Here is a 20,123-nt window from a genome sequence, read left to right as displayed (position 1 = left end):
TGGAAAGCACACGATGAAGCCAGTTGATGAACTGACACAGTGGAGCCTAAGGAGCACAAAATGAGAAATCAGTCGGAAGGACTGAAAAAACAAACAAACAAACAAAAAAAAAAACTCCAGAGGGCTGGAGCAAAAAACAAACAAACAAACAAACATAAATAAATAAATAAATAATTGCAGGGGTTCCGAGAGGGGCCTAGAGAATAGCTCGGCTACATATTTCACTGAGTTGGGACTTTCACGATCCTCTGGGAGACCTTCGATTCTGATCTTATTCCTTCTGCATCCATCTTCCAGTGCAGCAAGTCTGTCTCAGAGTTTTTTGCATTCGGAATTTGCAGCCGTTGCTTTTCCGTCAGCAGTGGATGCCAGATGTTCGGCTGTTTCAATTCGAGTAGTGAATGTTTGCTTGACGTCTTCCATCTCAATGCCAAGTGCACTCAGTTTATTCTCAAACATAGCCGCATTTTCCTGAATTTGTTCCTCAGTTTTTTCCAGCATACCGTTAAAGGCTCCTTCAAATCGATTATTTACACATACCTCCAGGTCTTTAATATCCAGCCACAGCTTCTCGTTTGTCTTCTCATTTGTCTTGTGTATACCATTTATTTCCTTCTGTCTATCTTTCTTGAGCTCCTTTGTGACTTGAGCGGAGGCCATGGCCATTGCAGGGATCATTACCTTTAGTTCGGACAGATAGTTTCAGCCTTCGTGTTCCGCGGGTGAAGTGGCAAGCCCTGTTAAAGCTGATGTTCCCGGCTCACGAGGAGTAGATGAGAATGTGGAAGGCAAGGCCATTTTCAGTTTCAATGAACCTTCTGTAATCGACGAGATATCGTGACCTGAATCACTTGCACATTCGCTCTCGGCTGGAGACGATGGGGAACTGGATTTTCACAAAGGGGGCCATTGTGCGATCACAATACAAACAGGAACAACATTATTTCTTAAGGGGCCCGAAAAACACACAAGCAATGCCTCAGTGGGATTTAACAGGCCCGGTTTTTTAACAGCCCCCTGGTCTCAACGCTCTAAGAAGGCAAGAAAAACTACCAAAAAAAAAAAATGGAAGAAATCATGGGAAGGACAATTCAGAGAGAGACCCCCTTTCCAGGTAGGTTGGGCATGAAATGAGTGTCAAAAATGGGGTACATGCTCAACACTAAACACAATACAAATAAAGCCCAGATTATTTTTGATTCACAAGAGATATAATTAAACCTGTTTAGTCTCAAGCAGAGGAGACTCAAGTGCAGGGACGCTAATCGAGGTCTTCAAAATACTCAACGACATCGATAAGATAGACCCTGCCAGATTCTCTTGACTGAATTGTGAATCACCTCTGCAAGAACACCTGAGAAAGCCAAAGGGATGCGCATTGAAGACTGAAGCCATGAAGCCCCACAGAGTTGTGGGAATGTGGACCTCATCCAGCAGGCCATTGATAAGGTAGATCCAGCAACATTCTTTCAGCTTAAGGGTGAATCATTTAAATCTGAAGCCAGGCAGCACTTCTTTACGCAAAGAGTTGTGGGACCCTGGGAATAAACTACCGAGTAGAAACAGAAACCTGGACAACCTTTAAAAAGAATCTGATGTTGGGACAGCTCAGTAATTAGCTAAACAAATGAACCTGATGGACTGAATGATCTCCTCTCATTTGTCTAATTTCTAATGTACAAAAACGATAAGGAAATACAGTATAAGGAAGTGAAGGGAAAGAGCAGAAATACATGGCAAGGATCTGCAGGTTAACAGGCCTCAGAGTGCGTAAGCAACGGATTGAAGCGATCAGAACTAAGATCCGTGTAAGACAACGCTGCAGGTTGTATCGATCAAAAACATGTAAGGTGGTGCCAGTGGCTCCTGGTTTTTCAACATTTAACGTGGGTTCATTTGTAACTGTATTCCCTCTGCCATAACTACTTTAGCACCAAAAGCTTTCTGGCGTTGCACTTTCAGTTGCCTGCTCTGTCTGTATTTTTGACGATGTTGGGTGAAACTCGACTAAAGGAGTTGTGACCCCGAAGAGAGTGTGTAGCATGAGACTCTCTATTACAGCTTCTTACAGTCTCGATTATGACTATTCATGCAGCACCCAGCACTGTTTGAATTTACATAAAAGATAAAACTGACAATACGTGAAGTAAACAGAAGGTACGTGAGAAGCGTGCACAGCATAAATCTCTGCCTTTCCCACCTGCACCTTAGGCCTTTCCAGAAGTCGAATAGGTGAGTCAAATTGCTTTACTGGAAGTTTTTTTTGCGAGAGCCTTCCATGGCGCTCCAGTGCTGCAGGGCAACATGGGTATTCAAGAAAGAAAAAAATAAAAGTCTGTAATCTAGTAAAAGATGATTGACATTGATGGGAGGCCTGCCTTGCCGCTTGTAAACACCTGTCAGACACTCTTCTATTATTATCTGCATGGTATCATTATTTTTCATATTTCTACTAGAGTCAGAGTTAAACTTTAAATCACGAAAACCGCATCCTTTCATTAAAACATCGCACCACTTAGATCTTTTACATAACTGCAAGATTGCCGCAATGTTAATACAGGATTTTGTCTTTAGTTGTTTGGATTATTGTAAATTATTCTCATCAGGACTAACAAAAATAAATAAATAAATAAATTGACTGCAAATAGTCCAAAACGCAGCAGCAAGTATTTTAATTAAAACAAGAAGATCGATGCATATCTCACCCGTATTGGCATCACTACACTGGCTGCCTGAGAGATTGAGATTAAAATCTAAGACTCTAAACTCATAAACATCATGAAGATATGGGAAAGAGAGCAGCAATATGGCTTCATGTCAGGGAGGAGTTCTACAGATGTGATCTTTTCTCTAAAATCTGCACTGACCCCTACTCTCTCTTCGGTTTCTTTTTCTGGTGCCTTTTTGGCGGTGGCCTGCATCTCCACCATCTACTCAAAGCACCATGATGTTCCAACAGTGATGGATTAAAAGTCAGAAGTCTGCATGACCATCATCATCACGCGCGTCCGTGAGAACCCTAACTACAAAGAGGACTGTTTCATTTATGTGAGGTAGAATGCCTAGATGGGGCTGGGTGGTCTCGTGGCCTGGAGCCCCTGCAGATTTTATTTTTTTCTCCATCCGTCTGGAGTTTTTTCTGTCCTCCCAGGCCATCGGACCTTACTCTTTTTCTATGTTAACTAATGTCTTATTTTGATTTCTTATTTTGCTTCATTATGTAAAGCACTTTGAGATACTTTTTTGTATGAAAATGTGCTCTAGAAATAAATGTTGTTGTTGTTTAAGAGTGCTGATGGAGAAGCACAGAGAAGGTCAGAAAGAACTGCAGTCCTTGTTTGTAGATTTAGAGAAAGCGTATGACAAGGTGCCAAGACAGGAGTGATGGGACTGTGTGCAGAAACAATAGGAGGGTGGTGTGTGGTTGGAATGACAGCCTGGTTCATGGTGAGAGTGGGATTACATCAAGGATCGGCGCTGAACCCTCTCATGTTTGCAATGGTGATGGACAGGTTGACAGATGAGCTCGCACAGGGGGTCTCTGTGGATTATTATTTTTTTATACTGTATTGAGGATTTGTTCTGTTCTCTGTATTGTATTTTGTTGCCCCCTTTTTTCTTTTTGACACCCACTTCACGCCCAACCTACCTTCACGGGGGTCTCTCTTTGAACTGCCTTTCCTGAGATTTCTTCCATTTTTTCCCTACTGGGGTTTTTTTGGGAGTTTTTCCTTGTCTTCTTAGAGAGTCAAAGCTGGGGGGCTGTCAAGAGGCAGGGCCTGTTAAAGCCCATTGCGGCACTCCTTGTGTGATTTTTGGCTATACGAAAAATAAACTGTATTGTATTGTATTGTATTATGATGTTCAGAGAAGACATTGTGATCTGTAGTGAGAGTAGAGAGCAGGTTGAGGTGAGTCTGGAGAGGTGGAGACAGAAGGGGAATGAGAGTCAGTAGAAGTAAGATGGAGTACATGTGCATGAATGAGAGGTAAGGTGGTGGACGGGTGCGACTGCAAGGAGCAGAGGTGGTGAAGGTAGACGAATTGAAATACTTGGGTTCAACAGTTCAAAGCAATGGAGAGTGTGACAGAGAGGTGAAGAAGAGAGTGCAGGCAGGGTGGACAAGAGTGGCAGGAGTGATTTGTGATACAGGAGTACCTGCAAGAGTGAGGGAAAGGGAAGGTCTATAAAGCGGTAGGGAGGCCAGCAGTGGTGTGTGGTTTGGAGATGGTGGCACTGACAAAAAGACAGGAGGCAACAAGATGCTAGGATTTCACTCGAGTAGATGGCTTTAGGAATGGGTACGTTAGAGGGACACCACAGGTATGACAGTTTGGTGACCAAGTGGGAGAGGTGAGATTGAGATGGTTTGGGTACGTGCAGAGGAGAGATGGGGGGGTACACCGGGAAAAGAATGTTGAGGATGGGACCGCCAGGCAAGAGGAAGGCCAAAGAGAAGGGTTATGGATGTGCAGACAGTGTGGCGGACAATGATGTGAATTACAGGGACAGGTGGAGACAGATGATCCACTTTGGTGACCCCTAGATGGGAACAGCCGAATGAAGAAGAAGTATACAAGGCCCTAAACAATCTAGAATCTTCTTACTGTATATTCTTGACTACACACAGTTATTAATACAAATTAATTTAAAAATGTAATGCTACCTTTTTGATCAGCAGTGAAGTTGTATTATACGCGTTACATTTGAAAAAGACCAAAAAAAACTGCAACCCATGAAAGCCCCTTTTTTTCCCCCCATCACGGACACCCAAATAGCCCAGTTGGGCAGGAAAACCACAGACCTGGCAACACTGATAAGCACGTGGCACTTGTCCCAGCCTCACTAAGTGCAAAGCAGAAGACGATCCTGAGCACAGCCCCTGCCCATCACAAATGCCAAACTGGAATCACTGGTTAATCTAATATGCCAATCTTTGACAGGAGGAAACAGAGCATTCAAAAGGCACAGCAAGAACATACAGACTCTGCAATGAATGGGCACAGGATACAGCAATGCCAACTGCACAACTGCATAATGCAGTGAGTAAAACATCTGATACTTAGCAGCCCTTCAGGACCATCTTGGACAATATTGTGAAGAGCCAGGATCAGAGCACGGGGCTCCAATACTGTAGGAGAGTTACAGCCTCGTCCATCAGAGATCATCTAACCAGACAACTCAGAAGCAGCGGACCATCTATGTTCATGCAGGCCACTGGACTCTTCACAAGACTGAGGAGAAACTACACACCAGTTTATCAAAGCTGCCTGACTCGGCCACAGCTAGTTTAGCGGAAGCCAATGTCACTGGCAGAGCAGTTTCTTTCTTGTTTTATTAAAGTTATAGATGACATTACAAAACGGAAAAGACAATTTCACAAAGAATACAATGTTTATTAAATTCTAGACATTAATTATTAAATTTAACATTCATTATATTAACATTCCACCCCTACTATTCTGAGCGCTAGCTGAACAAAAGGCTCATTAAGAGGTGATATTTCCTTATTGCAACAATCGGGGAAGAATCACAAGTAGAGCAGAAATGCCAAAGCAAGAAAGTTTATCCAATCAACCCTAAAGGAAGGGAGGCAACACCTCGGAGTATTTAGAGTGCACCATACCAGATACCAGTTGGGACAAAAATGAAAAGAAAAAAAAAACCAACTCTTTATCGATTTCACACAATGACGCATCCCTCTCGTTCGGTCTCTCTCAATCAAAGATTCTTTATTGGCCGTTCAGGACCAGAATGATGCATAGACAGACACTTGGTAGGTGAAAGCAGAAGGAGGTCCACAAGAATAACCAGCGCTGGGTGACTACAGCGTTTGTCAATAAAAATGACACCTAAATATTTAGCCAGAATTCATCGATGTTACTATAAGACAGCCACAGCCTCTCTGTATTGATCGGACTTATGCTGCTGTTTTAAAATAAGTGAAGGATCACCTCCATCCCTTTTTGTCACGTTGTAGCTCTCTGATGTGTGTAGGAGAAGGAGGTTTGATGGACTTTATGTGTGAACTGCACGTTACTACATGAGAATGCAAAGTGTGCGATATTAACATTTTAAGTCAGCACCACCTTACTGCTCCGAGTTCACTCCTGGGGTAACCTTGGGGCCGATGTCATTATTAGTGGGCCAATCTTCCACTAATTTACTTATTTAGGAACACTTAAAAGTAGCGTTACAACAAACATTTCAATTTTACTGGCCTGCTCAGTCTTTGGCAGGATTCCTGTTCTGCGGTGCATTAAACAAAAAAAGCATAAATGACTAAGACAAATAACACAAGAGAGGAGCAGCCAAGTATTACAGCAACATCACCAACATATTCTAGAAAAAAAAAAAAAAACACTGCAGTAAGACACACAAAACAAGGCCAAAAAAAAAAACATTTTTGAGGAATTCTATGATTTAAAACATAAAAAAGAAATCAATAGGATATAGCGGTGGATAATAGATGGATGGATGATCACTGCTCTGCCCTTGAAGAGAAAGCTATGCTTTAAAATGAGTGTAAGAGATATAAATGGGGACTCTTGCTCCAGATTTCTGCGTAATTACAAACAATATGATCTTCACCCGCAACTATTTTTAAAACTTATTACAAGATTAAGTTCATGTGTGATAGCCCTTGAAACACATTGCTGTATATAATGGAATGAAATTACAGCGTAAAGGTGAAAGATAATTGTACTGAAAATAAAATTTGATTGCCAAATTTCTTACGCAGTCACAAAATGTCAAGGCCTTATCTTTGGATGATGCAACACAATGTTGAGTCCAAGAAGGGAGCTTAGCACGAATCTACGAAACGTTCAAAGAAGTTCAGCAATATCTTCAGTGATAAGACACCACATTGGAAGACATTAAGCATGTATGGGATGTAGAATTGCCTGCAAGTAAAGAGTGAAGACAGTAAGCAGAGAGGAATGGGCTAATCGTAGCATAAATAAAGAGTTTCTGATTCAAGTTTCTCAATATGTCTTTGGATGTGATACATAAGTGAGAATGAAGATAAATGCCAAGTTATTATAAATCTTAAAAACTGACATGCAAAAGTTACAAGAGAGGACTTCAATATGAGATTTTGCATTCTGTTTTCATGGTTTAATTAATTCATATGTTTAATGAACTGGTCTTTTATTTCTCGTCTGCTATTCTGTGCTTTGATGGCCAGCAGCCATATCACATGTACTTCAGAACGAGTTCAGGCCTGGCCAGCAATTTGGATGGGAGACCATCTAAGAAAAGCTGAGGTTGCTGCTGGAGGAGACGTTGGCGAGGCCAGCAGGGGGCACTAACCCTGACGACAGCCCCAGTGCAGTGATGGGGACACTGTGTACTGTAAAAATGGCGCCACCCTTGGGATGAGTAAAAGCCAATGTCCAGGCTAAAATGTCCACTATGGCCTAATCACCTCCTGGTCCTAACTGGATAACTCTCTCTCTCTCTGATCCATTCACATCCATTCTCTCTCTCTGATCCAGGACAGCATTTTTTCACTTAAGAAACATAGCAAAAGTTAGACCTCTTATATCATTGAAAGATGCTGAGAAATGAGTTCACGCGTTTGTTTTCAGTCGACTAGATTACTGTAACGCACTCCTCTCAGGACCACCCAAAAAAGACATAAATCAGTTACAACGAGTGCCGAATGCAGCTGCTAGAATCCTAACTAGGAAAAGAAAATCTGAGCACATCTCTCCAGTTTTAATGTCACTACACTGGTTACCTGTGTCATTCAGGATTGACTTTAAAATACTGCTTATGGTTTATAAAGCCTTAAATAATCCCGCTCCATCTTATATATCGGAATGCCTGACACCTTATATTCCAAATCGTAACCTGAGATCCTCAAATGAGTGTCTGTTTAGAATTCCAAAAGCTAAACTTAAAAGAAGTGGTGAGGCGGGCGGCCTTCTGCTGCTATGCACCTAAAATCTGGAATAGCCTGCCAATAGGAATTCACCAGGCTGATACAGTGGAGCACTTTAAAAAACTGATAAAAACACATTACTGTAACATGGCCTTCTCATAACTTCAATTTAATTTAATCCTGATACTCTGTATGTTCAATTCATCATAATAACTATTCATGGTGGCTCTAAAATCCGTACTGACCCCAACTCTCTCTTCTGTTTCTTTTTCCGGTTTCTTTGTGGTGGCCTGCGCCACCACCACCTACTCAAAGCATCCTGATGCTCCAACAATGATGGACTAAAAACCAGAAGTCTACGTGACCATCATCATCAAGTCCTTCCATGAGAACCCTAAATACAAAGAGGACTGTTTGACTAATGTTAGGTAGATTGTCCAGAGGGGACTGGTCAGGGGGTCTCGTGGTCTGAAATCCCTGCAGATTTTATTTTTTTTCTCCAGCCGTCTGGAGTTTTTTTTTTTGTTTGTTTTTTCTGTCCACCCTGGCCATCGGACCTTACTCTTATTCTATGTTAATTAATGTTGACTTATTTTTATTTTTTATCGTGTCTTCTATTTTTCTATTCTTCATTTTGTAAAGCACTTTGAGCTACATTTTTTCTTGTATGAATATGTGTTATATAAATAAATGTCGTTGTTGTTCACCGCCTAATAGCTGATGTGTGGTGAGGGGACAGCCATAAAATAGCTGCTGTCATATCATCCAGGTGGATGCTGCATGTTGGTGGTGTTTGAAATGTCCTTCCACTTTCCACACAGAGTGGTCCGAGTGGTGGCTAAAGCACCATACTGTACTAATGTAATGTTTTCTTCTTCTAATACTGGGGGGCTTTGCCTCCTGCGCACTTCGCTCGCCCTGTGCTGGAGCTACGAGTTAGCCACTTTACGGCTCTGCCGCTCACATATGGGGATGTGGACGTAAAATTTAAACAGATTTTTATTTTCATGGAAATTGTTACATATACATAATAGAACTAGCTAGTTTTCATTGCAGCGAGCAATTAACCATATTAGAAAATAACAAAATGTAATAATTTGAAAGTAAATTGTTTCATGTTGCGTTAGATTTATTCATTTGCGTTATATGATTTCATTCTGTTTGGATTTGAAATTAACACGCACATACCTTTTAAATTTACACTTTTACTGTAAAACTTCAGTAAAAATAATTTTTTGAATTACATTTTTGTCAATATTGCATTGAATTTTGATTCTGTGTTTGGAGTTACCTCGTAACAATGCAACGTATAACTGCCTGTGAGTGAATTTCGTTTCTTTGTCTCTAATAAATAAACCAACTTTTTCGAATGTTTGTCCCTGTGATTTGTTAATTGTCTTTGTAAAAGCTGTTCTAACGGGAAACTGTAAACGTTTTAGTATGAATGGCATATCAAGATCTCCTTTGGTGTCTCATGTTAAGATGTACTACATTACCTTTCCTGTTGCCTGTTAAAATTTTACATGTCAGAATTGTTTGACCAATTTTGAATACAACTAATCTTGTCTTATTTCATAGCCTATCATTCAGACATCAATTACGCAATAACATTATGATTCTTCCTTCATTCAACAGTAATTTGGCTGGTGGAAGACCGCACGGTGTTGACGGCTGTAGATATTCTTCATGATATTGTAAGTTGATATTTTCATCTTCCGCACCATCACCACCAACTGTTTCAGCAGAGTCTATTGATACGCATTTAACTTATTTGACGTGTAACCGATTGAAAATGTTTGTGTTAATTTGTTGGACTTCATTGTTTCTCCGTGCTAGGATTGTGAATGTACTCATTTCTTCTATTGAAAACCCTTCAGAAAGAAATTCTTCCATAAGATTTGGACATAATAAGCCGTCTTTTATTGGGAACTTAAAGTGAAGAAAATGTAAAAATTTATAAGAGCTAAGAGCACAGGAAGTGTGTCCGTCAAAAGCATTCACACAAATGAGAGGTGAGAGGACCGTGGGGGTGGTTGAATATGGTTGACAGGAACGCATGACTCATGGCCAAAGTCTCGTCTTGCGGGACTTGAAATTATATCTTCCAAAAAGTCTAATCTCAGGATTTCCTTTAATAATAGAGAGATTTACATTTGCGATCAATTCAGAAATGTTTGTATTTTTCCCATGGCACTTAACTCTGTTTTGTCGTTTTCTGTCCCAATTGTATCCTAATCATGTCACTTAATGAAAAGCAGAGCAACGACAAACAACACAGAATGCTGAAAATCTGCAGCTGCCTCAGTGTTAGACCCAGTAACGGCCATGATTTGGATTTTTGATCATTATTTTTAAACATTTTCTTTGACCTCAAAAAAAATACTTAAAACTTTCTTTAGGGGTTAGGAGGTCAAAGAATCCCACTGCCACATTTGCTTCTTCATCACAAGCCTTGTTAACATTATTATATTTAAGTCCCGCTTTTCTGCCAGGTCACTTTGAAACAGCCGTCATGACAGTTGCTGGCTTGGCAGGACAGCCAGGTGTGGGCGTGTGTGTGTGGCGTGAGGTCATCACCAGGCTGGCAGAAGAAGTCAGCGTCATGCACTTTGGTGCAGATGTAAGTCAAAAGGTCTGTAGTGCTATTTGTGTGCTTTATTTGAACCCCTTGTTACAAACTCTTTTGTCATTTTGACCACATCTTCCAGCTTAGTTCTACTTTTATCCTGGTTTTCCACTCTCTTTCTAAGCACTGACCTTGTTTTCTAGATTCTCAGTCTCCCTGGAGTTGTCCTCCTGATTCCATGTCCTTTCAAAACGGCTGCCACCCTGTGCAGTCAGTACAAAAACATACTCATGACTTACTAACAGCTTGAATAGCCAGGAGGCCTGAAGAAGTGGAAAGACAAGGCTGTTTAAAAATGAACAACATTACATTACAGTGCAGCAACCTTCCTGCTCTAAAAATGTCACTGAAGCCCTCGGATTTACTGCTCTCCTCATCCCCTTACTCCACCTTCCAGCTTACATTCAACTGGCTTATGCGGACTCATCAGAGCCGAGGGTAAAGCGGGCAGGGCCCCATCATTGGCGGGTCACTGGCTGTTTCTTGAGGCTCCTTGCCTCATTTCTCAGGAGGACAAGTCTACCCTACCACCCTGATTCATTATTAAGCTCATCTTCAGTTTGAGGTCAATCATTTGGGAGCAGCTGAAGGGCCTGAACGAGAGTAAGCCCACAGCAGACCGGAGATTGCCGGAGTGTGCAGACTCTTTTTCTCACTTTCCTGCATTGCATTCATGGGAAATTCCACCTGGCACCGATGATGTCACTTTCGGCTCCAGACCGATGGACGAGGACCCTTCCGGTTCCGGCTCTTTTGAAGAGATCACGTCTGGGTCCGAGCCTATGGAGGAGGAGGACCCAAACGGGTCCGCCCTAGATGACATCATTTCCTTTATTGGCCTTCAAATCTTTCATCTATAGCATCAGTTCTGTCTTGAACCCTGATCTGTGCACATCTGTGCAATACTTCATTACCTTCTGCAGCCAGGGATCAATATATGGTTGGCTGCCCCAAACCTTTTTATGACTTTTTGGCCTACTTTATGTGACACATTCAAATTGAGAACTTGAAAGTCTACTTTTAATGGCTGTGTCTAATGTCTAAGGTCAAGCAGCACTCATAATAATAATACAATAATAACACATTTTATTTTTTATATAGCAGTTCTCCCATGCTCAAGGTGCTGTACAGCAATTGTGACTTTTTGCAATTGCTTGCAGTAAATATAAAATGAATACATTTACATGCTTGTTACAGTAATACCAGTAAATACCCTGTACATCAGTGGTCTCAAACTCCGGTCGTGGAGGGCCACAGTGGCTGCAGGTTTTCATTCTAACCCTTTTCTTAATTGGTGACCGGTTTTTGCTGCTACTTAATTGCTTCTCATTTCATTTTAATTGACTTGTTCTTTCCTTAAATGGCACCCAAACAGAAATGAAACATGAAGTGAGTGAGCCAGCAGAAGACCAGCTAAGGCAGGGCCTCAAACTTCAAGCAGTTGCTCAATGAGGTGCCAAGTCTTGTTGTTAATTAAACTCGTTCTTTAATTCCATGGCTCGTTGCTGCACTCATTATGCAATAGCAGACATTTCTAAAATTGTGGATTTTCTCTTTTCTAAGAGCTCTGCTAAAATGGGGACCTGAGCAGATCAGCATTCCTGAGACCCTCATCTTTCTTTATTTTCAGATATTGTATGATGGACACAGTTTACTGGTCAAGGTTTGGCTCATTGTGTATCTCATTATTGTTTGTCAGCTAATTAAGGAAAAAGAAACAATTAAGGGGTCTGAGTCATCAAGAGCAAGTCAATTAAAATTATTTCAAAAGAAGTTAATTAGCAGCAAAAACAGGTCACTAATTAAGAAAAGGGTAAGAATGACAACCTGCAGCCACTGCGGCCGTCCAGGACTGGAGTTTGAGAGCAGGGCTGCACCTAATGCACAATAAGTAAGCAGTGAAGAATGGACTTACATTTTTGTCATTAAAATTAGATTCTAAAGAAGAGACCACAGAATGGTGATTCACTTACATGGTAAGGTGTGATTTAATACTTCAATGCAAGCAAACCAAACATACCCTGCTCAAGACAGCGATGACACACAAGACGCAAGGTTTGGCTGGTGAATACACAAGCAATGCACGAGGAACAAGGAAACGCTTTGACAGAGCTTAGTGTGACGGTACGACTTCTGGACTTAAATCAGCTACTGTACCTGCCAAGAAATGCAATGCAGGAATGCACAGCTTATATAAACATTCAAGAGTTTCCACTTTTATTTATTTATTTATTTATTTATTTTTTTGTACTTCCTAATAGCAAGGCAGCTGCCAGAAGTCTTCAGAAGTTTCCAAATGAGAATGTTTAGACTGTCAGCCTTGCCCGATCTGCTTGTGTCTAACTGATTCCAGTATCTCCAGGGGTAGATTGCTATGCAGGGGAATTTCAAAAGAGTACAGCATTTGGCAGAAATCATATCAAAGGCTAATTCATAACAGAAACCTCATCTCTTTCTACGTCTCTTTAATGCTCTAAATATGACAGCAGCCACCAGAAGATGACTCTAAGAATGCACTCTCTGACCACTGGCACCTATGAGTGCATCATCAATGCACATCTTCACAATGGTGGCAATCTTCTGATACTTTATGATTTTCTTCTGCCTCTTCCACTTCATCTTTTCCCACTTCGATGTCTCTGATGAACATTTCCCATTGAGCTTGGTCCTGAAAATTCTCCCATTTCAAACCATTTTCCTTCAAATCTTCGTTTAATTTGGCCCCCCTCGCTTTCTCTTCCCCTGGACTTCCATTCCCATCACTCCTTTGCCCACATATTCCCTGCTTCATCCTGTTATATAAAAAGGGTGACAGGGCAGATCCAAGCAACTAGAGGCCAGTAAGCTTAACGTGCAACACAGGAAAATTAATGGAAGGAATTATTAAGGATAAGACTGAGCAACACATGGCAAGGACAGGAGTTATTCTGAACAGTCAGCATGGGTTCAGAAGAGGGAGGTCGTGTTTGACTAACAGGCTGGAATTCTATGAGGAGGCAACAAAAGGATACGACCAGAGTGGAGCAGAGGAGATTATTGATGTGGACTTTCAGAAAGCATTTGATGAGGTGCCACATGACAGGATGGGCATCAAGTTAAAAGAAGTGGCAGTTCAGGGTGTGGTGTGTAGATGGGTGCAGATTTGGCTCAGATACTGGAAGCAGAGGGTGATGGTGCGAGGAACCACATCAGAATTGTCCGATGTTAAGAGTGGTGACCAGCAGGGGGCAGGGCTGGGGCTGCTGCTATTTTAAATGTATAATATTATATTAAATATTTAAATGATTTATATAGGAATATAAGGAACAAGCTGGTTAAGTTGCAGATGATACTAAGATAGGTGGATTAGCAGATCATTTGAAACCCATTATATCATCACAGAAGGACTTGGACAGCAGACAGGCTTGGGCAGATTTGTGGATGATGAAATTTAATTTCAATAAATGTAAAGAATTACACATAGGAAGTAAAAATGTGAGGTCTGAATACACAATGGGGTGGTCAGAAAATCGAGAGTCCACCTTATGAGAAGGATTTAGGAGTCATAGTGGACTCCAAGCTATCAACATCCAGACAGTGTTCAGAAGCCATTAAGAAGGCTAACAGTATGTCAGGTTATATAGCGCCTTGATGTGTGGAGTACAAGTCACAGGAGGTGACGGTCAGGCTTTATAACACACTGGTGAGGCCTCATCTGAAGTCCAGTGTGCAGTTTATGTCTCCAGGCTACAAAAAGGACATAACAGCACAAGAGAAGGTCCAGAGAAGAGCAACTGGGCTGATTATGTGGCTACAGGGGATGAGTTATAAGGAAAAATTAAAAGAACTGAGCCTTTACAGTTTAAACAAAAGAAGATTAAGAAGTGACATGATTGAAGCGTTTAAAATGATAAAGATCAAGATGGTGGCTTTAAAATGAGATCATCAAGAACATGGGGACACACACTCACACAAATTTCACACAAACAATAGGAAGTTTTTCTTTACACAAACAAGGACAGACACTTGGAATAAATGACAAAGTAGTGTGGTAGACAGTAAGACTTTAGGGACTTTCGAAACTCAACTTGAGGTTTTTTTGGAAGAAATAAGTGGACAGGACTGGCGAGCTTCATTGGGCTGAATGGCCTGTTCTTGTCCAGATTGTTCTAATGTTCTAACTTCTCCTCATCATATGTTCAAACCACTTTAACCTTCTTTCCTCTACTTTCTTAGATATCTCTTCCATGTTGTTTTTTTTTTTTTGTACCTGTGCTGGTCTCATTTCTTATCTGGTCCTTTTATGTAACTCCATACATCCATTTCAACTTTCTCAGTTCTGCCACATACAACTTCTTATCCTGTGCTCTCTTTACTGCCTGTGTCTCAGATCCATTGCTGGTCTTAAAAACCTTACCTTTAACCTCATGATACCTTCTTAGAGAGAACTTTATTTATTTGACCCCTAGTGGGAAATGTTCCTTTTCATATAAGCTCAATAAATAAATACACTCCAGTCAGAACATACTAGAATGACTAAAAAGGAAGCAAATTAAAAAAAGAACAGAAAACTCCGGACTTGTAAGTTATATTCCCAGAGTGACACTATACAGGAGATAAGGAGCCCAAGTCATATTTCTTGAAGCTCTTCAGCTGAAAGATTTGTTGGATGAATGTCCTGTCCTCAGCGTTGGTGTGTCAAAGACAGGATGTGCAGCATTGTTCATAATGGTACTCAATTTTGTTTTCATTCTCTCCTTCACTACTACATCCAGGGGTCCAGAGGGCATCTTATAACTGAGCCTGTCCTTTAGAATTACTTGTTGATTCAGTCTTGAAAGGACGTTACCAGCCCAGCACACCACACCACACCACACCACACCGACCATCACAGAGTTGTAGAAGATGTGAGGGATGTCATCATCCACCTTAAAGAAACACAAAAGAAGAAAAACCAGTCTGCTCTGCCCTTTCTTCTCTAGCTCCACTGTGTTATGAGGCCAGTCCAGCTTGTCGTTGCTGTGGACCTCAAAGTACGTGTTGGAGTGGAGCACCTCTACATCCACTCCCTGAATACTGATCGGATGTAGAGTCTCTTTGGTGCGGCAAAAGTCAATAAGCAGTTTCCTGGTTTTGCCGATGTTTAGTTGCAGAAAATTCTTCAAAAGATCATAAAGATTTCTTTAAACGCAATTTGGTAAAGTGATGGAAAACATCAAACAAAATGTTAACAGATGTTCCTCCATCCATCTTATTTCAGCTAGAAGAATCACTATTGTCAAAATTAATATCTTCCCAAAGCCCCTACATCTCTTTCCCAGCATTCCTATTTTTGGAAAATTGTAACACCTAGAATTCAAGGCTGCCACACATTAAAAAGGAGACTCAACAAAGCTTGAAGGATAAATGAGGTATGGCATTTCCTAACTTTCAGTTCTATTACAGAGCTACAAATATTCATACAATAAAAGAAGTCTATGAAACTACACTTGCTTGGTTAGCAACAGGAACAAAATCTTGTTCTCAATTTTATTTACATGCTTTGCTCTGTTCAATGCCACTTTAATTTACCAGGAATTCAGTGGTGCACCATTCACTAAAGAGCAGGGGCCTCATGTATAACGCCGTGCGTAGAACTCGCACTATAACATGGCGTGAGCACAAAAGCCGAAATGTGCTTACGCACAGAAAAATCCAGATGCAGCAATCTGTGCGCACTCCAACTTCCACGTTCTTCCGCTACATAAATCCCGATCAGCGTGAAAACTAACTCTCGTGCACGCGCATTTTGTAACGCCCTAAATCCTCCCAGAATTACGCCTCTTTGAATATGCAAATCAATATAAATCGCCCTTAAGCGCAGCCTTCTGTGAAAAGACAATGGGAAAAGCACGGGGAAAATATAAGAATTTCAGCGAATACCAAGTGGAGGCAAAGGAAAAACATACAATTTGTTCAAATAAACCGAGGAATAATCAACAAAATGAAGTTGATCGAGTGACATAGCGTGTTGGAGAAACTTGAAAGCTCACATTCACAAAATCGCACAGTGCCGGAAATAAAAAAGAAGTCACATATCAAAGTCGCCGTGAAAAGCCGAGTTGTAGCCCACCGTCTGAGTGTCATATGAAAGTTTATTAGGGTACAGAGAAAAAAGGCACACAGTGGGGAAAAAGCACGAAATGTCAACTTCAATCTCGACATTTCCACTTTAATCACGTAGTTTATTTTGTCATTTAGTAGAACATTATAAACTTCATCTTAAAATCGTTTAATCAACCAGTTTCTCAAATCACATCGTAATTAAAGTCGCACGTTAAATGCTTTGTTTTGTATTTGATCTTCTACTCGTATGTGCTCTGTGTGTGTGAATCACTACTTGCTTCTTAAACCGGCTCTCTTCCTCCAACTGGACACAGAGTCCATTACATTCGTGATATTACAGCTCTCTGAATAACTCAAATACTGAGATGTATACGTGATGTCATTTTCATGATGATAGGAGTTAAAGCACGTTATTAAACATGAGTTTCATGAGCCTCGTGCTCATGACAAGCATTTATCTTTTGTCGAAATTTGTCGCTGCGTTTTTAGCTGTGTTGTTATTTTCTCTTTCTGTTTTATATTCAATATATATTGGCGTAGCCGTCACTGCAGTCCTTGCTTTTCTTTCCCCAAGTAACCGATCGCCACACAATCAGCTCTGTAATAGAAGTTAAGCCATCTGTAAGCTTAGCGCCGATTCTTCAAAACGTTTAAAGAACATTGAAATATCTTCGTAGTACATGTTTAATTATTCTATCCTTCACGACACTCCCAGTGAAGAATATAGATTATTTAAATGAAGTTAAAGTTTTATCTGTATAATATAATAAACATATTTTGCTGCATTTCACCTTAAAATGATATCGTCATCATATGTAAATACGGCTTTATAAAGTGGCCCAGGTTGTGAGATATTATAACTGTAGTGCAAGTTTACAGTGAGGTGATTGTACTTATAAGTCCTAACAGTTCTACAAGGAGCACTTGATTGAGTGCATTTAAAGTTCTTGGGATGACCGCGAGGTCCGTACAGGAAAGGCTTTAAAACATTTTGCAGTGGCTGAGACAGCGTGTCCATAAAGCTGTATACCGATAATTCTCTTTCCGATCAGCTGCTGCTGTGATTCACACTCAGATACAGTGATATAAATACTCCGAGTCGTGCAGTGAGAGTAATATGGAAAAAGATGATCCGCTGTGGCAACTCCTAACGGGAGGAGCTGAAAGAAGAAGAAGAAGAAGAAGTGAGAGTAATAACGCTAAAGCAGTTATGGTACTGTATTTGGAATACTATGGCTGTTCCCTGGACCATTATATTGTTACGAGTTAATTACAATCAGATGCATTACACTAATCAACAATATGCGGTTAGTTTCTGTGTATTTATAAAGCCATCCATCCATCCATTTCCTAACCCGCTGAATCCGAAGCCGCGTCATGAAAATAATGAGTAATCACACAAGAACAGTACCATTGCTTTGACGCTGGGTGCCGCCAGTCTGCAAAACCGAGCGGAGAACTTGCGTACGACAAGACATGAGGTACCGTGGAAAAGTGCGTGGCTTTACGCCAAGTGTAGGTTTTATACATCGCGATTTGAACGTCGAAAAGTTTATACGCAACATTTCTGTGCGTACGCACCGTTTATACATGAGGCCCCAGGAAACTACATGTGATAATCAGTCAGGTCTATCATCCTTGAAATATACCTGATTATATTATTCCTTTGTTGGCATACCTTAACTTTTAATATTTTAATGTTAATTTATTTCAGTTTTCAGCAGCGCTACCCACTGACCCACCGTGCCGCCTCATACATACATGTGTGGGTGTGTGTGTATTTTATACATATATATATATATATATATATATATATATATATATATATATATATATATATATATATATATATATATATATATATATATATATATATATATAAAAACTACTTAAAAAAATGAAAGGCACACTTTGAAAACACATCAGATCTCAATGGGAATAAAACTCCTGCTGAAACTCTCTCTACTGATCTGGACTGATATGGTGATGTGTTAGCAATGAAAGGATGGCAGCCACATCGTTTGATAGAAATGAAAATGATCAACCTAAAGAGGGCTGAATTCAAAGACACCCTGAAAATCAAAGTGAAAAAATGATGTCTTGGCAGGCAGGCAGGCAAATCCATTTGGCCAAAACTTCATTGCAGAAACTCCAAATCATACTCAGTAGTTTGTATGCAACTGCCTGACAACGTCCTAATAAGATGACGGATGGTGTCCTCGGGGATCTCCTCCCAGATCTGGACCAGGGCATCAGAGGACAGTGGACAGTGTGAGGTGTTGGATGGACCCAAACATAATGTCCCACCCAGAGGTGTTCTATTGTATTGAGGTCAGGTAAGTAAGCGTGGGGGTCCAGCCAGTCAATGGTATCAATTCCTTCATCCTCTTGCCACATGAGGCCGGGCATTGTCGTACACCAGGAGGAACCAGCAAAGGGTCTGACAATGGGTCCAAGGATTTCATTCCGATACCTAATGACAGTCCTGCGGTGCCGTTATCTAGCCTGTAGAGGTCTGTGCATCCCTCCATGGATATACCTCCCCAGACCATCACTGACCCACCACCAAACCGGTCAAGCTGAACGATGTCACAGGCAGCATAACATTCTCCACCGCTTCTCCAGACCATTTCATGTCTGTCACATGTGCTCAAGGGTGAACCTGTTCACATCTGTGAAAAGTACAGGGTGCCAGTGCTAATTCTGGTATTCTATGGCAAACGCCAATCAAGCTTCACGGTCACCCTCATGAAGTCTGTTTCTGAATGTTTGGTCTGAGACATTCACACCAGTGGCCTGCCTGCTGGAGGTCATTTTGCAGGCTCTGCCAGTTCTCATCCTGTTCCTCCGTACTCAAAGAAGCAGATACCGGTGGGTCCTGCTGATGGGTTAAGGACCTTCTACGAGGGGCCCTGTCCAGCTCTCCTAGAGGAACTGCCTGTCTGTCTCCTGGAATCTCCTCCATGCCCTTGAGACTGTGCTGGCAGACACAGCAAACCTTCTGGCAATGACGGGCACGTATTGATGTGCCTGCCATCCTGTAGTAGGGTCCAGGTATGGCCTCATGCTACCAGTAGTGACACGGAGTGTAGCCAAATGCAAAACGAGTGACAAAACAGATGAGGAAGGAAAAATGAAAAATGTCCGTGGCCTCCCTCCACCTGGTAAACCATTCATTCCTGTTTTGGGGGGTCGTCTTAGTGTTGCCCCCCGCCAGTGCACCAAAGCAGCTGAAACTGACGAACAAGCCCCTCTGCTACTTCACTTACCAGATCAGTGGCCCACAAGTTTCATTCACTTTGCTATACTCTCATTAAAATGTCTTTCTTTCATTTTTTGAGCAGTATATATACATACATATGATTGAAATGTACTGATACTATCTCTATTTCTCTTTCAGGGAGGTAGACATGGTGCCTGGCGTTGCAGTGGTTTTCCTCCCACATTATAAGGACACAACATCATGAGTTTGAGGCATTCAGTGGCAACAAAAGACATCTGGTCATTTTTCAGATTATCAAGGT

The sequence above is a fragment of the Polypterus senegalus genome, chromosome 16 (assembly GCF_016835505.1).
Source record: "Polypterus senegalus isolate Bchr_013 chromosome 16, ASM1683550v1, whole genome shotgun sequence".
Lineage (NCBI taxonomy): Eukaryota > Metazoa > Chordata > Cladistia > Polypteriformes > Polypteridae > Polypterus > Polypterus senegalus.
The sequence above is the reverse complement of the archived record's forward strand: the minus strand, read 5'-3'. Positions refer to the sequence as shown.